Consider the following 9,305-nt stretch of genomic DNA (forward strand, 5'->3'; position numbering starts at 1 on the left):
CAATCAAGACACACAGCCCTCCTCCCTTCCTCCTTCATATGTAACCCTTCTTTTTCTCCACATCTCTTATGTAAAACATGTCAGAGGATAAACAAGATGAGACAAATTTGATCTGTGAATAGTTGCATATCTCATTGTTTTCATCATCAAAAGTGAAGCAAAAGTTGAGTTATGTGGCCTTGACAGAACAATTGTTCCACCTCTCATTACTTGGAACAATGGTATATGCCTAACACCTAATCACAACTTTACCAAATTTTTGAATGCTAGCTTTGTTCTTTGTGCTAACTTTGTTCTTTGTTCATTGAGAAAGTCATCATTTTCCTCACAATAGATTTGTTCTCTTAAGAGTTTGTCTTTGTGTGATTTGTAACCTTAGATGTCATCTTTATCCAAGAAAGACCCTCTAGGACATGTATTAATCAAGATTGTGTAACTAAGTGTGTAGAGAGGCTCCATCAACACATAGTTGGGTATTGAATTCATGATCCATGCTACCTTTGCTTTATTCTAGGTACGTACCAATGATGTGGATTTCCACTAGTTATTTATTTATTTGCATAGTGTACACTTTCTTGCCTTTGTTCAATTCTAACTCTACGCAAGGAGGAATTACAATCCTCTCATCTAGCACAATGTCATTGTGGATCTATTGTTGCACTTTCTATTCTCTACTCTACTGTATTCTATACTATATTCTATATTCTACTCTATGTTATCTCTCTTCTCCTTTGTGTTTAATTTTGCTTGCCATCAATGGGACCCTCTATATCAACAACACACAAGTTTAGGTCACTTGACCCTTGTGGTGACTATTCTTGTTTCTTTGTAACTTAAATTTTTCTTTTGTTTTATTAGTACATAATGGCTTTGGTATTGAGAATATTATAAATATTTATATTATTTTGGTGTAATAAAAATATTTCACAATCTTCTTATTTTTTTATTTAGAATATATATATATATATATATATATATATATATATAAATTATTATTGTTGATTGTTTTAAGTTTTTTTGAATTTTTTTTAACTTATTCAATAAGTTTTATTTTATTTTATTTTTTTTGGATTTAATAATATATTTTAAAAATATTATGTCTTTGATTGCTACCAAAATTATTTGTGAAATATGTTGGAACTTGGAGCTTAGAACTTTTGTTGCTATGGAGAGAGAAATTCTTTGAAACTTAATTTATGAAAACATGTTGCATACCTATTTGTTATTTAATATGTAGTTAATGATTTTTTTCTAAAAAATTCATGTGAAGTGATATCATTTTTAGGAATTCAAAATGAATTTTGTAATTATAATCTATAACTTTTCAACTTAAAAGGAGGTTTTAGAATTTCATTTATAAACCTTTTCTTTGTAAAAATTGAAAGCAAAAGGTATGAAGCATAATAATAGTGTAAGTTGTAAATTTTGTAACAAAATCAAGTTTCAATGTAATTTAAAGTTAAATTTTGAAGTTGATGATAGTCTTATTTAAATTAAATATATTACTTATAATATTTTTAACCTTGATTTTATGATTTATAGATGTTTGTATTAAATTTTTGATATGTCATACAGAAAGAGTTTTTAAAATTATGCAAGTTCTGTATTATTTTAAAGATAAAAAAGTTCAAATAGGAAATTATAGTGATAGTTCAATAATTTAGATGTAATTTATTTTAAAAAATAAAAAATAATAATAAGACAAATATTGCATAAAAAATGGATTAATATTGAAATGACTAATATACTAAAATTGACATTAATATTTCAATTGCCAAATCACACACTACTTTAGTAATCTTATCAAAATTACAACTTATACTATAAGTGATAAATTTATTTAGATTGAATTAAATATGTAATAATGGCATTTAATTCTTTAGAGTTGAATTCTCAAGAATATATGTGGTTCAATATTAAGCCCTATAAATATCTTTTAATTCATCAAATTACTACCAATAATATAATATCTTAATAGAAAGCTTAGTTTTTAAGTGAGTCAATTTAATGGAACTTTTTTCTACCTTATACTTATTTTCATATCTTTTTTTATAGGATTAATATATATATATATATATATAATAAAATAATCAATTTTTTTACTTAATTGACTAACATGTTGTTATGGATATACATATTTATTCTAATATTTATCTATATGATTAAATAGAAGTAAATAAAAGTAAATTTATTTCATAACATTTTTTAGAAAAACTTCTTAGAAGCTTCATAGATGCTGTTTTGACTATATATGTATTTGTAGTTGATTGATAGGTTACAAACTTGGTCAATAAGTTAACCACTTGTTATATGTGTTGGTAGCTTAGGAAATAAGCTAACTATGTGGCATCAATATGGAAAAATTGCTTTGCAAGTCAAGATACATGTCATATAAAGTCAACATGTTTTTGGAGGTCTTATAGAACATTGCTACATAGATCCAAGATATATAATATATATAGGCAAGAGTGAAGCCTTCTTCACTCTTATCAATTTCTTTTTTGTTTCTAGTCTAAATTAAAGAATTTCTATTTTTTTGTCTTTTGGCAATAGCCATTCCAATTTCTTTGTAATATACATACTTCTTTAATTTTATTTTATCACTTTTTTTTTTTTTTACACAAATTTCATAAGTTTATGTATTTTCTTTCAATTCTTATTCTTAACAAATTGATAATAGTACACTTATAATATTAGAGCTTTGGCTTCTCTTGATTAAGAATAGATTATCCCTTTTTCTTCATAAGTGTTATAGACATACAACTAAAGAAGGTTCTAGAAGATTCTAAAAGATTCTAATAAGATCTAAGAAAGCTCTAGAAGGTTCTAGAAGGTTCTAGAAGGTTCTAGAAGGTTCTAAAAGGTTCCAAAAGGTTCTAGTAGATTCTAAGAAAGTTCTAGAAGGTCATAGGAAATCCTAGAAGATTTTAAGAGGCTTTGGATGATTTAGGAAATTGCCAAAGAAGGATCTTAGGCTTATTTTATTTCTAAGCTTCATAGAAAGTTCTCAAGAAGCTTCCTAGGATCTAGTATATATAGATATAGAAGTTGAGGAGATCCTCATTCTCGACAACTCACTTTTTGTGGTTTAGTCAAGACCTTCTTGCATTGTATCCAATTGTTGTTCTAATCTCAAGCTAACTCCAATTCTTGATATTGAATCCTTGTCTTATATATGGTCACTAACAGTATGTCAAGACTACCATAAGACAATATTAGAAGCTTTGTCTTTCTTGATAAAGAGTGGATTACCTCTCTTATTGAAAGTACTATAGTATTCTAGAGGTTGCAGATTACCCTCCCTTATACTAATATTGTTCTTTTTTTTAATATTCTTTTGGTTTCTTTTTTTTACACTATAGATCAGATTTTTTTTCTTTGAAGGCGTGTGTTTCTCTAATTTTCTATGATAGAAGGTAGAAAAGTCAATATGACATACTCTAAAGAGATTAAGTTAGATTCTATTATTAATATTTTTGAAGCATTGAGGATCAGGACAAAGACTTTGTGAAAGTAGAATGAAGAATTATATATGACCATACATAATGGTCAAAGAGCCAAAGCGTCTCAACTACCACATCAAATCACAATAGAGGTTCCAAATTCTCAAACAACTATGTCTACTTCAAATATGGAAGGTGTATCTACTCAAGACAATGATCAGATAATAATAATAGTAAAAGAACCAAAGATCAGCCTTTTAGAAAAGTTTGATGGCACCCGTTCAAAATTTCATGGATTTATAAATTAAGTACGACTAATCACCTTGCTTCAATCTCAACGATATTCCACTGAAGCATCTTCTATTGGTTTGGTTGGAACCTTCCTATTAGGTCAAGTTTTATCTTGATTTGCTCTATTATTTGAAAATAATTCTCTTATATTGCACAATTTTTAAGTATTTTTGATAGCATTTGGTAAATATGATAAGATTCATTCTTCAACAAATAAAGTTCAAAGCCTTCGACAAGCAATATATTATTTATCAACGTATGCCTCAGATTTTTGATAATTAGCATGTGATATAAATTAGAGCAAAGATGCATTGATGAGCCAATTTCATTGGAGATTAAGAGATGATGTCAAGGACTTATTGTTGTCTATGCTAGATCCTCTAATACTCAATGAAGCCATTAATCAAGCTATAAAGTATAATAACCTTTTATTTCAACGATGACAAGTTAAATGTTCTTCAACTATGCCACATGTATACACCAATTATTCTACAGCTTCTTCACCATCCAATTTTAATGAGCATTTAGAAGCAAAAGACATGCAGATTGATACAGTTCACTTCAAACTTCTTTCTAAGCAAGATAAAAAAACGTTGAAAGGAACTTGCCCTATGCTTATATTGCAAAAAATTTGGCCATAAGGTTAATAATTGTTTAGAGAAATGTTGGCATACATATCAAATGAGGAGTGCAGCCACATCATTAAAAGCATTGCAAGAAAACGAGGTCATCCAGCCACAATAGGGACTGTGCAACTGGATTCTTCACTATTACAAATCAAAAAAGATCATGTACTCTTTGCTAGCCCTTCCCATTGTTTTAGTATGTCTATAGGATTAGGAGTCACAAAACTAGAGTGTCATATATTACTTGACTCGGGAGCATATGCATGTTTTATTGACAAAGAATTTTTTAGATCATACAAAATTTTTAAGGTCAAAAAATCCAAAGTTGTATATATAGAAGTAATAGATGGTCGACCTTTATCTTCTAAAGATGTCACTCATGAAATGATCCCATTAGAAATAATCTTTGATAACCATAGCAACCAAGTAGTATTCAACGTCATTAGATCATTATTAAGTCTAGTCATTTTAGGACTCTCATGGCTTGAAAAATACAATCCATGGATAGATTGAATATCCCAAAAGTTAGAATTTTTTCTAATAGATCATAGAATCTCTACATCTATGAAAAAGCTTCTAACACCGAATAAACCAAAACTTAAATAACATTTATTTATTGGAGCTAGAGTATTTATGAGGGCAGCCAAACAAGATACAATGTTTGATGTCTATGCAAATCCACAATCGGAACTCGTGGTTGCTACAACAACAATTCCAAAGATGTATAAGGATTTTACAGATGTATTTGAAAAAAAAAAAATGTGGACATCCTACCAAAGCATCGCCCTTATGATTGTGCAATTGACCTTTAAGAAGGTACTCAACCACCATTTGGATCCATCTATAATTTATCATAGAATAAGCTTATGACTTTAAAGGAGTATATTGACAAAAATCTGGCTAAAAATTTTATTCAACATTCCAAGTCGCCAACTGGTGCTTCGATATTATTTGTGAAGAAAAAAGATGGATCTTTACAAATGTGTGTCAATTATTACAGTCTTAATAAAATCACTATAAAAAATCAATATCCATTGCTATTGATATCCCAACTTCTTAATCAACTTAGCCAAACAAAGATCTTTACAAAGATTGATCTATGAGGTTATAACTTTATAACTTGCTTATAACTTAGTACGTATTAAAGAGGGAGATGAATGTAGGACAACATTTCACATTAGGTATAGATATTTTGAATATAATGTCATGCCATTTAAACTTACCAATGCACCAACCATATTCCAACACTTAATGAATTCCATCAATTAAATAAGGCCAAAACTTGTACATGATGTCCAATGTTTTCATAGATTTGTAAACTTCTACAGGATTTTTTGTTAAGAATTACTTTAAGATTGCTACTCCACTTATGCAATTGACATGCAAGGACAAGCTTGACTAAGATCCCAAAGTAGAGAAAGCTTTTCAAAGCTTAAAAGATGCTTTCACAATAGCTCCAATTTTAATACATCAAAATTTCAACAAGCCCTATTTTATGGAGACCAATGCCTTAGACTTTGCATTGGGAGTAGTCTTGTTGTAATACAGAGAAGATGATAAACTTCATTCCATTGCATTCCATTCTAAAAAATTCTCAGCAACAAAAATTAACTACAAAATCCATGATAAAGAATTGCTTGCTATCGTAGCTTCTTTCTAAGAATGGCACCACTTTCTTGAAGGCCCCTCTCACTAGATGACTATATATATATAGATCACAAGAATCTTGAATACTTCATGTCAGCTCGAGTCTTGAACCATCATCAAACACGTTGGAGTATATCTTTATCACAATTTGACTTTTGCATCATATATCGATCCAAGAGCCAATAAAGATTATCAAATGTATTATCAAGATGTTCCTACTTTAAACCAAAAAAAGATGAGGCAACATATAATCAATAATGGAAAACCTTGTTAAAACCTAAGCAATTCCATCTTTGAGCAACCAATGTATCAATGCCTATGGATTTATCATTTCTTGATCAAGTTCATAAAGCTTCAAATACAGACCCTCTTATTCTTAATATCAAGAGTCTTGCCAACAACCTTCCTGAAGAGTCTTCTAAATTCAAGTATGAAGAAAACCTCTTGTTCTTTGAAGAACGTTTGTTCATTCCTCAAGGGCCAACTTGCATGCGTATTCTTCAAATATACCATGACTTCCTTATAGCAGGATATTTTGGATTCAATAAGACCTTCAAACTTTTGTGTGGAGATTTTTGGTGGCTTAAAATATGGAAGGACGTTAAGAAATTTGTACTATTATGTGATACTTATTCAAGGTCAAAGAACCCTCAACATTAGTCATATGGACTTATTCAATCCCTTCCTATTCTAAGATAACCATGGTCATCTATTTCTATGGATTTCATTATAGATCTTCCACCATCAAACTCATTTGATACTATTTTTATAGTAGTTGATTGATTGACCAAGATGGCACATTTTATACCTTGCAAGAAGTCAATTACTTGTGAAGAGACGAGAAGACTCTCTATTGACAATGTTTATTGTTACCACAAGTTGTCAAATGATATGAAATTAGATTGTGGGCCACAATTTATATCAAGAGTTCGGAAGGCATTCTTCAAAATTCTTAAAGTTGATATCAACCTTTCTTATGCCTTTCTTTCCACCCTCAAACTGATGGCCAAACGGAGCAGATCAATCAAATTCTTGAGTAATATTTGAGATGTACCATCAACTATCAATAAGACAATTAGACTTTTTACTTATCATTGGCAAAGTTTGCGTATAATAATACAATCCATGCATCTATCAGAGACATACATATTTATCTCAATAGTTACTTATATGATTAAGTGGAAGAAGGTAAATATAGAATAATTTCATAAAGTCTTTTAGAGTAGCTTCCTAGAAGCTTCATAGACGTGGTTTTGATTTTAGATGTATTTGTAGGTTAGAAACTTTGCCAAAAAGCTAATCATATATTGGTAGCTTGTGGAACAAGTTGTCTTCATGTAGTAGCTTGTGGAATAAGCCAACTACATGGCACATACATTGATAATTTGCTTTGCAAGATAAGACATGTGGCTAACAAAGTCAATACATGTTGGAGATCCTATAGGATATTGCCACGTAGTTCTTAGTTAGATAGTATATATGGAGGCAAGAGTGAAGCCTTTTTCACTCTTGTCAACGCCTTTCTAGTCTTAGTCTTGTTTCAAGACTTTTTAGTCTTCTTGTTTTTGGCAATAGCCATTCTAGTTAATATTACATCACCTTTTGAGTGACTTATTAGTTCTCTTCAGTGATAAAAGAGTATATTAACAATTCTCTTGCTTCAAGATTCATGTCCTTGATAGTTTGACAAGAGTGCTAACATATTGTTTCAGTCTTGTTTTAGAAGTGAGTGGATTAATCCACTTGTATTGTTGTATTTTGAAGGTTGTCGACTACTTACCTTTAAATAAAAAATCTTATTTTTTAACACTGATCTTTTCCTTAAAGTGAGTGGATTATCTTTCTTTATGGGATTTATTTTTAGAGGTTGCGGATTATCCTCTTCTAATTTAACTTTTGAATTCGTTTGAGTTGTCTATGGAAGAAAAGACTATGGATGCTACTCTCAATGAAAGTGAAAATAGATTTACAACTATGGTACATCTTCATGAGCTTGTCATCACCCTAAGAGTAGAAATCTCACGTATTTCTAACATGAATCATGGAAGTACTATGCCTACGCCTACGAAAGAAGTTCAGAGTCTACAGCAAGAAGTTGTGTAGTTGAAAGAAGTAAGTAGATCAACGTCACAACCAAATCTAGAGAGTTTTGCTTCTACAAGTATGACAAGGACAAGGATTAATATGCTTGAGAAGTTTAATGGAACGAGATCAAAATTTCGAGGATTTTTGCAACAAGTCAAGCTCTATCTAAGGTTGCACCTTTTCCAATATCCTGATGGATTTACTCAAGTCGGATTCATAGATACACTACTATTAGGAAGTGCTTTCTTTTGGTTTGCACTTTTAATGAAAAAAGATTCACGACTCCTTTATGATTTGAATTCATTCCTAGAAATGTTTATGGTCATATTTGGAGAAAGTGATCGAAAACAAGTAGTACAGACCAAGTTTTTATCCTTACAAAAAGGATCACGATCAGCCACTACATATGCTACCAAATTCCAAAATCTTGCTTGTGATAAGGATTGGAATGATAAAGCACTTATCAACCAATTTCAATATGGATTGAAGGATAGCGTCAAAGATTTCTTATAAATAATGCCGAAAATAAAATCTTTGGAATAATTTATTACTCAAACCATTGCAATGTAATAATTGTTTATTTGAAAGACATCAAGAATAAAGATTTGATTGGAGAGAAACAAATCAAGTAATAGTGGCAGCTCTCAAGTTTTTTGAAACGTATTTGTCAAAGCCAAAACCAATGCAAATTGATATGATATGTTTTAAACCTCTCACGAAGTAAGAAAAGACTCAACGTCGCCAAGAGAGGTTATATTTATATTGTGGAGAAGCTAAGCACACTACTCAATATTATCCAAAGAAGCAGCACAATTATAAAATGATGAGTATAATTACCAAAGAAGATAATGTGTTGGAAAACAAGTTTCTCCAACTACAATAGGAACTGTGCGGCTAGAATCATATGCAACACCTAGTAAAGGTCCTATCCTCTCTTCAGATCCCTCACCTTATTTTATAATAGAAGTGTATTTAGGACCTAATAATCACAAAGTCTTTGCATTGTTAGATTCAAGAGCCTTAGCATGTTATACAGACGAAGATTTTGCCAAAAATAAAAAAATACCTTTAGTGAAGAAAGTTAAATCCGTACATGTAGAAGTCATACATGGTCGTTTATTGTCTTGTGAAAATATTATCCATGAAAATATTCCTTAAGATATAGCAATTAAAGATCATAACAACGTAATAATATTTAATGTAATAAAATCTC

This window comes from Physcomitrium patens, chromosome 22, assembly GCF_059467195.1.
Source record: "Physcomitrium patens ecotype Gransden chromosome 22, ASM5946719v1, whole genome shotgun sequence".
NCBI lineage: Eukaryota > Viridiplantae > Streptophyta > Bryopsida > Funariales > Funariaceae > Physcomitrium > Physcomitrium patens.